Source organism: Mustela putorius, unplaced genomic scaffold (assembly GCF_011764305.1).
Source record: "Mustela putorius furo isolate JIRA1106 unplaced genomic scaffold, ASM1176430v1.1 tig00000095_pilon_pilon_pilon, whole genome shotgun sequence".
Lineage (NCBI taxonomy): Eukaryota > Metazoa > Chordata > Mammalia > Carnivora > Mustelidae > Mustela > Mustela putorius.
In genome coordinates this window covers 22,517,205-22,527,500 of record NW_025421280.1, presented here as the reverse complement: position 1 = coordinate 22,527,500, position 10,296 = coordinate 22,517,205, and the positions used below count along the sequence as shown (strand labels likewise).

Sequence of the window (10,296 nt, the reverse complement as noted above, 5' to 3'; positions counted from 1 at the left end):
TCTATTTTCTTTCTGGCAGCCTTTATTCGAGCGGGGATCCTCATATAAGTCTTTCATGGGGAATCCAAGAACTGAGACCTCCACACCTCCAATCTCCCACTGGTAACAACATAGCTCCCCTTTGAAGGATGGTCCAGGCGGCTTCCACAGCACCTCTCTCTCTTGGGTATCCCTCTTCTGTCCCTGACCACACCTGCTTGGAGTCTTTTGCTGCTTTTTCCTTATGTAGGCCTCTAAAGTTGTGTGTCCTGGGGCTCAATACAATCTGTTTTCCATCCATACTCTCATTATCTGTTTCATGGCTTTAAAAACCATCTATAACCATCAGAGACAGAGTTACACAGATCCCTCCTCCCTATACCCTCTGCCCTGCCCACCGTGCCCTCATATTGTCTCAGTATCTAGCAGGCCGGGTTCCCTGCACTATTTCTCCCCACCAGGCTGCCAGTTCTGTGTCCCCTTTTGACCACGGCCCCTCTCCTCCCAGCGGCTTTCCCTACCCAGGTCTTGTTAGGATCCCTTGAGCCCCAGCAGGTGCCCTAGCCCCTGGGCACCCAGTCCACTCCACATACAGCAGGGTGGGTGAGGTACCTCCTGAGCGGGTCTGCACTGGTGAGGGGATGCCGGCTGGGGTGCGGGTGGCAGCAGGGGTGTGACTGAGGAGGTGCGCGGGTACATCTTGTGAGGCACACGTGGGCCGTGCAGAGGTATGCGGTGAGAGGTAGGCCACCGGGCCAAGCCAAGGAACCTGCGGGTAAAACTGTTAGGACCGTTAAAACCGTTAGAACCTTTAAAACTGTTAGAACCGTTAATCTTGAGCAGCGGAGGAGGCGGGCCCAGAGGCGGGGCCTAACCCTCATTGGTGAGATCAGGCCCTGGGGGCGGGATCACGCATGCTCAGGCGACATCGGCGGGACTGGCCTCGAGGCGAGATCAGAGACGCCCCAGGTGGGGTGCTTGCGGGCGCGCGACGGCCCACAGAGGTTGAGGCGGGAGGGGTTTGGTTAGAGACAGCAGGGAGGGGAGGGTCGGGGGTGGTTGGGGAACCTTATGGGGCTTTACTATAGGTTCGGGATTTCCGGGGGCCTCGAGGAGTTTCTTGGGACGCTGGCTTGTCCACTTGATCCTTGTGCTGGAGTTCCTAGCCTGTCATTCTCTCCCTGTGACGAAAGACCGCTCTGGGTGTTCAGGGAGACTTACTTTCTGTGTTTGTCCTTGGAGAGCTGTGTTTGTCAGATTCGCAGGGTTCCACAGCCTCTCATCCCGAGTCCGGGATTAGGAGACTCAAAGAAGAGAATTGGCTCAGAAAGTCGGGGTGAACAGGAATCCAGGGAAACCGACTAGGGTTTGCCTTTATTGTTATGCAGTATCCCTTGGCGGTCTCTGGAAAGGACCCTGAAATGATTTAGTCTAGGAGTCCAGAACATGTCTCCTGGTTGAAAAGAGATGAAGATGAGAGAATGGCTGTGTGAGGTTGAAGCGGGTCTTCTGAAGGCCCAGAGTCTGAGGGACAGAACTGGTTTTTTTCTGCGACCTAGTGGAGGAGCCAGAGGAGCCAGAGCCAGAGGCACGTAGAGTACCTCACACTGTGGCTTTAGGATTTTGTGTTGAACACAGGGTGAGGGGTGCTCTCCGAGATCCGTAGGATATTCTCTTAAGTCCGGTTTTTCCTCTCCTGCCTACCACCTTGGCAGGGCTCCCTGTGGAGACAGTCGAATTCCTTGCATGCACTTAAGCCTTTCCTCTGCACCCCCCTTTTAAAAATTTACTTATTTTGGTGATGTTGGGGGGAGGGCAGAGGGAGAAAATCCCCAAATTCCCCATTGAGCGCGGAGGCCAGGGACTCTATGCCAGGATCCATGAGATCACCCCCCCCCCCAAACCAAAACCAAGGCTCTCACCCTCAACCGACTGAGCCACCCATGTGCCCCCCCCCAACCTTTTCTCTGCTTTTATGCTTCTTCTAATTGGACTGGGGGATTAGAGGAGGAAGAACCCTGCCCCTTGAAAGTTTGTAATATGTGCATCTCAGTTTTCATTTAACTAGTGTCCTACCTAAGCATGACTACCTCTTCCTTACTAGCATCTATAAGGACAGGTTTAGGCAGAGGGGATTTCTGCCCTCTGGGAATTTAAAAGTCTATATCAGTAGTAGGTGATGAGTAAGTGCACAGAGAACAGATAAACTTGAGGCTGAGCAAATCAAGCCCCATGTGGTCCTTAGTCATAGTCAGGGGAGCAACCATGGAATTTTTCCACCTTTATGAAAACTCTTAAGAGCAAGTTAGGTTTGGAACCCCCAATGTAGATATTCTAAACCCCAAGGCATATACTGCATAAATTATTCTCCTCTCTCAGCATAAACAGAAATTGAAGATGATAGAGGATGTATCTTCTAGATGTAGTAATAATGGTCTTGAATAATGGTCTTGTAGTGATGTGTATGAAATTATCCAGATTCTAAATCTAGACTCTAGAAGGAGGAATTTTCACAAGTGTGGAGAGGAAAAAAATTAACATAAGAGTAAACATAAGAGTTTATATTTACTTAAATTCTTCCCCTTTATTAAAATATGTAATAAGTCTGTGGTGATCTAGGGATTTGAATGAAATGTAATAATCGAAAACAAATCATATGTATTTTTCAGTTTGTGGATACTTGTAAAGTTTTGCTCTCTTGTCCTAATTTAGCTCTCATTTTTTAAAAGATTTATTTGAGAGAGAGAAAGAATAAGCAGAGGAGAGTAGCAGAGGGAGAAGGAGAAGCAGATGCTGAGCAGGGGGCCATGAGCAGGGCTGGATCCCAGGACCCAGATATCGTGACCTGAGCCAAAGGCAGAGGCTTAACTGACTGAGCTATCCAGGCACCCCTAGTTCTCATTTTTTAAAAACTCGTTTAACAGTAAATATTTTCTATTTGTGCCTGGCACAAATATTTGTGCCTAGATTTTGAGGGTATAGTATGGAACAGAACACACAAAAATTCCTATCCTCAAAGGGCTTGACATTATAGTAGGCTTGGTTGTGCATGCTGCAGTAGACAAAACCAGATAAATTAATAAGATATATCATTATTAGAATAATGGTGTGCTGTGGAGAAAAAGCAAGAGAGAAACAGTAAATATTGAGGTGTACAATTTTGAATAGATAATTTAAGGGAACACCTGGAGGTGGTGAAGGTGGTTTCGCCTATTATGCTGTTTGTTATCTGAGGGAAGAGTGAACCAAGTAGAGGAAACAATATGGGAAAGGGACTTGAAACTGGTTGTGTGCCCAGCAAGGGAGAACAATATAGTGAGGAGCTGAGGAGCCCCATCAGAGGTGTGGAATGGGGTGTAGATAAGGAAGAAGCAAGGCTAAGGGGAGATGGGAGACACTGAAGATAATCTTGAGAACTCCAGCTTGTATTTGAATAGGGTAGAAGCAAAGGGATAATATGATCTGACTTATTGCTTAAACTCTGCTTCATAAAGAAGAGTCTATAAAGTGGGGACAAAGGTAAAATCAGGGAGATCAGTTTGGAGGCCATTCCAGTAATCAAGCTGGTGATAATAGAGTAGTGTTGTCACATTTAGCAAATAAAAATATAGGACATCCAGTTAAAGTTAAATTTCAGGTAAACTACACACACACACACACACACACACACACATTTATTTAGTACAAGTGTGTTCCATGCAATATTTGGGAAATTCAAATTTAACTGGATATCCTATATTTTATCTGGTAAACCTATAGTGGAAGGAATGAGAAGTGGACCGATTCTGGATGTTTTGAAGGAATTAACCATAGTATTTCCTGACAGATTGAATGTGAGAAGAGAGTCAAGAGGACTCTTAGATTTTTGGCCCATGCAACCAGAAAGATATAGTTGCCATTAACTGGAATAGGAAGACTAAGATGGAAAATGTTTGGGGGAAAGAAGATGATCTTGGTTTTGGACATGTTGAGTTTAAGGTATATATTAGTCACCGAGGTAGAGTTGTTAGGTCAGCAATTGAATATGGGAGTGTAAATTTCAGAAGAGGGGTCTGGGTTGGAGGTAACATCTTTGGGAATTTTTAGCTAATACAATGTATTTTTATCCATTTACTTATTAATTTTTTAGTGTGGAAAATTTCAAGCATATAGAAGTAGAAATCATTGGATGAATGAACTCCAGTGTACCTACCCATCACCTAGTTTTACCAAATAACCTAGAGCAGTCTGTAACCTTCGCCAGGTCCCCCAATCTATCTACATTGTTTTAAAGCAAAGCACAAACATTAGATTATTTTATTTTTTTTTAAAGATTTTATTTATTTGACAGAGAGAGATCACAAGTAGGCAGAGAGGCAGGCAGAGAGAGAGAGGAGGAAGCAGGCTCCCTGCTGAGCAGAGAGCCCGACGTGGGACTCGATCCCAGGACCCTGAGATCATGACCTGAGCCGAAGGCAGCGGCTTAACCCTCTGAGCCTCCCAGGCGCCCCATTAGATTATTTTAAATATTTATTTATTTTAGAGAGAGAGAGAGAGAGCGCATGAGCAGGAGGGACAGAGGGAGAGGAAGAGAGAATCTCAAGCTGACTCCACGCTGAGCACAGAGCCTGACTGGAGTCTTGGTCTCACGACCCATGAGATCATGACCTGAGCTGAAACCAAGAGTCAGACGCTTAACCAGCTGAGCCGCACAGGCGCCCCTTGCCTTTTATGCTTTAAAAGAATATAGTCATTTAAACTATAGAATTAACCACTCTGGATTTTGCTGATTCTATTCCTCTGGTTCCATTTAACCCCTATATTTTCTGTAAACTGGTCCTTAGATCTAGAAGCTTAACAAGATTGTCTCAATATTTTTAGCAAGTATGCTTGCTTCTTTGGTAATGCTTGGCATTGGCAATGCAGCCCTGTTGAACTGCAACAAGGGGTTCTTACTAGGGCTGGCATCTTTCTTCATGATGAAAAGATCAGTTGAGAGGTTTAGGTGTTTTAAGCCTCATCTATTCATTATAAAGTTCCTCATCAGCCTTTTTTTTTTTTTATTTAAAGATTTTATTTATTTGACAGAAACATCAGAGGTAGGCAGAGAGGCAGGCAGAGAGAGAGGGGGAAGCAGGCTCCCTGCTGAGCAGAGAGCCCGATGCAGGGCTTGATCCCAAGACACTGAGATCATGACCTGAGCTGAAAGCAGAGGCTTAACCCACTGAGCCACCCAGGCGCCCCCTCATCAGCCTTTTACCTCATGGTTTTTTAGCAGCCATTGATGATCATTGCCTAGATTCATTATTTTCATTGGACTTCCAAAATGATGATAATCTAATGCTAGCATTCATTCCATGTTTATTAGCTGGAATACCTCTATAAAGAAGAACTTTCTTACCATCTATATGTTGGTTATTTTGAGGTACATCTATTCTAGAAAGGTAAGATAAAAGATTGATTCTTTTGCCTATCCTACCAGTTTTCAAAATAACTTGGTTGCCTAGCCTCCAAAGTGACTGATGAGTGTTTTTTAAAAAATGTAATTATATATTTAACAGAGGAAGACCCTTTAAGTTAGCTCTTCAGATGTCTTTTGTCCTGGTAGTCTGATAACTTCCTTATTCTCTGGGACAACAAGATGTCCAAGACTCATCTTGCACATTTCCTGCCCCAGACCTGGTTCCTTTCAGTGGTGAATGGTATTTCAATACCAAAAGCTGGGTGTGAATTATTGGCGCATATGTCTTAGGCAGGGAGCCTGAGGAGTGCTCAACCAGGACCCAAAGATCATGACCTGAGCTGAAGGTAGACACTTAACCATCTGAGCCAATGTTCGTTTAAAAATTTTATGTAGTCAGGGTGCTGGTTGGCTCAGTCTGTTAAGCCCCTGGCTCTTGATTTCAGCTCAGGTCATGATCTTTCAGACCAGGGATCAAGCCCCATGTCCAGCTCTGCACTCAGTGTGGAGTTGCTTCAGATCCTCTCTCCCTCTCCCTCCCACTCAATCACTCTCTCAAATAAATCTTTTTAAAAAACTTGGGCGCCTGGGTGGCTCAGTGGGTTAAGCCACTGCCTTTGGCTCAGGTCATGATCTCAGGGTCCTGGGATCGAGGCCCGCATCGGCCTCTCTGCTCGTTGGGGAGCCTGCTTCCCTCTCTCTCTCTCTGCCTGCCTGTCTACTTGTGATCTCTGTCAAATAAATAAATAAATAAAATCTTTAAAAAAAAAAAAGATTTAAAAAAAACTTTATGTAGTCAGGTTTATAGGTATTTTATTACTTTTGGATTTTGAATCAAAGTTTTCCCCACAAACAGGTTGATGAGGAATTTATCAGCCTCCCCACCCCTTCCCAGCCTCAGTGCTTTTATGATTTTATTTTTTATGATCTCTGATCCATCTGGATATTTTGTTGTGTATGGTGAAAGGACTAGATTCAGTCTTAATCTTTTTTTCATATAACTATTCCGTTAACACTACTTAAAAAAAAAGGATTTTATTTAATTATGTGAGAGAGTGCTAGGGGAGAAGAAGAAGGAGAGGGACAAGCTGACTTCATGCTGAATGCAGAGCCCTACTCAGGGCTCAATCTCAGAACCCCGAGATTATGACCTGAGCCAAAAACATCAGTCAGACAATTAACTGACTGAGCCACCCAGGCACTCCTCAACTCTACTTTAAAAAAAAAAAAAGATTTTATGTATTTATTTTAGAGAGAGAAAGAGAAAGAAAAAGAGCACAAGCAGAGGGAACACGGGCAGAGGGAGAGGGAGAAACAGACTCCCTGTTGAGCAGGGAGCCAGATATGGGGCTCCATCTGAGACCCTGAGATCATGACCTGAGCTGAAGGCAAATGCTTAACCAACTGTGCCACCCAGGCACCCCTCAACTCTACTTAAAAAAAAAAAAAAAAGATTTTATTTATTTGACAGAGAGATCACAAGTAGGAAGAGAGGCAGCTGGGGTTGGTGGGGGAAGCAGGCTCCCCACTGAGCAGAGAGCTCAATGCAGGGCTCAATCCCAGGACCCTGAGACCAGGACCTGAGCCGAAGGCAGAGGCTTAACCCACTGAGCCATCTAGGAGCCCTTCAACTCTACTTTTTTTAAATGTCTTTCCTCAATATATTTGAGATGCTATTTTTATCATATGGTCGTATACATTTCCACTTTCAATTAGATCTATTGTTATAATCTATTCTGGCTTGGCTATCTAATCATATGCTACTATAATGCTGTAAAATTGTAGAAGCTTTATAATATGTTTTTAATACCTGGTAGGGCTGGCTTCTTTCTTCTCTTTCTATTTTAGAATTTTCCTGGCTGGTTTTGCTTGTTTTCATATCTAAATGAGCATTATAATCAGTTTTCTCCCTGTAGAAAAAAAAATGATGGTATTTTTATTGGGACATTTCAAAGTTATAAATTAACCTAGATAGATTTAACATCTTTGTGATGTTGATTCTATCAATGAACAGGACATATCTTTCCCATTATATAGGAATGGTTTATAACTTTCTTCACATAGGTTTTGGGCATTTCTTGTTAGGTTTTGGGGTGGGTTTTTTTTCACCTTCAGGTGATATAATTGACTAATAAAACTGTAATATATTTAAAGTGTACATCATGATGATTTGACATTGTGAAAGGATCTCACCCATCTAATTAATTACTACATTCATCACCTCGTAGATCACTTTTTTTTTTAAATATATGTATGTCTGTATTTATTTGGTGAAACCATTTAAGTTCTACTCTCTCAGCAAATTCCAGTTATACAATACAGCATTATCAACTATACTCACCACATTATTCATTAGGTTCTCAGACCTTATTCATCTTACAGCTAAAAACTTGTACCCTTTTATGAGTGTCTCTTGCTTTCCCCCACCCTCTAGCCTTTGGCAACCACTTTTCTACTCTCTGTTTCTATAAGTTTGACTTTTTTTCCTTTTTCTTTTTAAGATTCTGCATGTATGTAAAACCATGCAGTATTTGTCTTCTCTGTCTGGCTTATTTCACTTAGCATAAGGCCCTTGGGTTCCATCCATGGAACCGTGGAATTTATTGTCACAAGTAGCAGAATTTCTTTATTTCTCATGGCTGAATAATATTCCTCTGTGTGTGTGTGTGTGTGTGTACCTGTACCATACTTTATCCATTCATCCATTGAGAGACCCTTAGTTTGTTTCTGTATGTTGACTATGTGAATAATGCTACAGTGAACATGGAGTGCAGATGTCTCTCTGATATCCTGTTTTCATTTCCTTTGGATATATACCCAGAAGTAGGTTTGCTGGATTATATATGGTCATTCTGTTTTTAATTTCTTGAGGAAACACCATACTATTTTTTATAGTGGCTGCACCAATTTATATTGCCACCAACAATGCAGTTTCCCTCTTCTCCACATTTTCACCAATATTTATCTCTTGTTATTTTGATGATGGCCATCCTGACAAATGTGAGATGATATCTCAGTGTGGTTTTGATTTTCATTTCCCTGATGAATAGTGATGTTGAACACCTTTTCTGTACCTTAGGCCATTTGTGTATCTTCTTTGGAAAAATGTCTATTCAGTTCCTCTGACCATTTATTGGTTTGTTTGTTTTTTTTTTTTTCCTATGAGTTGTGGAAGTCATTTATATATTTCGGGTATTAACCCTTTATCAGATATATGGTTTACAAATATTTTCTCCCATTCCACAGGTTGCCTCTTCATTTTATTGATGGTTTCCTTTGCTGTGTAGAAGCTTTTCAGTTTGATGTGGTCTCACTTGTTTATTTTTGGTTTTGTTGCTTTTGCTTTTTGTGTCAAGTCCAAAAAATCATTGCCAAGACTGATGTCAAGAAGCTTACCCCCTATGTTTTTCCTATAGGAATTTAACTGTTTCAGGTCTTAACCTTAAATTTTTAATTGATTTTGAGTTGATTTTGTATGTGATGTAAGACAAGGGTCCAGTTTCATTCTTTGGTACATGGCTGTCCAGTTTTCCCAGCACTATTTATTAAAGAGAATTTCCTTTCCCTAATATATATTCTTGGCTCCTTTGTCATAAGTTAGTCAACCCTATTATACATGGGTTAATTTCTGGCTCTCTTTTCTATTACATGGATATATGGATATATGTTGAGTTGTTTGTTTTATTATTGAGTTTTAAGAGTTCTTTGTATATTTGGGACAACTGGCTGACTCAGTCAGTGGAGCATGTGACTCCTAATCTCAGGGTCATGAGTTCAAACCCCATATTGGATATAGAGATTACTTAAAAAAATAAGTATATTTTTCTAAAAGGGTTCTTTGGATATTTTGGATATTTTGGATACCTTTTTCAGATGTCTTTTGCAAATATTTTCTCCCAGTATGTGGCTTCTCACTTTCTTGACCATATTTTTCACAGAGCAGAAGTTTTTAATTTTAGGGAAGTCCAGCTTATTAATTATTTCATTCATGGATAAAGTCTTTAGTGTTGAATTTACAAAGTCATTGGCAAATACAGGGGTCATCTAGATTTTCTCCTATCTTATTTTCTAAGAGTTTTTTTTAATAGCTTTGAATTTTACATTTAGGTCTATGATTCATTTTGAGTTAATTTTTTGTGAAAGGTGTAAGGTCTGTCTAAGTTTTCTTTGCATGTGGATCTCCAGATGTTCCAGCACAATTTGTTTAAAAGAGTATGTTTTCATTGATTCTTCTCCTACCCACTCTGCTGCCAAAGATGAAAAAAAAAAAGAGTATGTTTTCTTCATTTTATTGACTTTGCTCCCTTGTCAAAGATCAGTTGACTGTATTTGAGTGAATCTATTTCTGAGCACTCTATCCTATTTCATTGGTCTGTTCGTCTGTTCCTTTGCCAGTACCACACTATTTTGATTAGTTAGCTTTATAGTAAATCTTGAAGTTGGATAGTGTCAATTCTCTGACTTTGTTCTTCTCCTTTAATATTGTGTTGGCTATTCTGGATCTTTTGCCTCTCCATATAAATTTATTTATTTTTTATTTTTTTAAAAAGATTTTATTTATTCACCTGACAGAGATCACAAGTAGTCAGAGCAGCAGGCAGAGAAAGGGGGAAGCAGACACCCCACTGAGCAGAGAGCCCAATGCGGGGCTCGATCCCAGGAGCCTGAGGTCATGACCTGATTCGAAGGCAGAGGCTTAATCCACTGAGCCACCCAGGCACCCTCCATATAAACTTTAGAATCAGTTTGTCAATATCCACAAGATAACTTGTTCAAATTTTTATTGAGAGTGCATTGAATATATAGATCAAGTTGGAAAGAACTGATGTCTTAACAATATTGAGTCTTCTTGTCCATGAACATGAATATCTCTCCAC

General features: G+C 41.4%; 1 protein-coding gene and 1 long non-coding RNA gene across 5 annotated transcripts in view; one reads left to right on the top strand and one right to left on the bottom strand.

Moving 5' to 3' along the window:
• The window catches only part of LOC123392097, a 5,025-nt gene extending 4,261 nt beyond the window's left edge, over positions 1-764 (bottom strand). Inside the window, exon 1 of the long non-coding RNA XR_006606776.1 lies at positions 592-764. This is a non-coding gene — a long non-coding RNA (uncharacterized LOC123392097). The remainder of the gene's footprint in view (positions 1-591) is intronic.
• Positions 765-880: 116 nt separating this feature from the next.
• IHO1 (interactor of HORMAD1 1) overlaps positions 881-10,296 on the top strand; it is a 43,576-nt gene continuing 34,160 nt past the window's right edge. For 2 of the 4 annotated variants that reach the window (XM_013060746.2, XM_004760668.3), the window contains exons 1-2: positions 3,163-3,957; positions 5,327-5,402. The gene's annotated coding sequence lies outside the window, so the exon portion shown is untranslated. Of the gene's footprint in view, positions 949-3,162; positions 3,958-5,326; positions 5,403-10,296 lie in introns of those variants that run through there. The other 2 variants (XM_004760674.3, XM_004760670.3) reach the window with 1 other exon arrangement.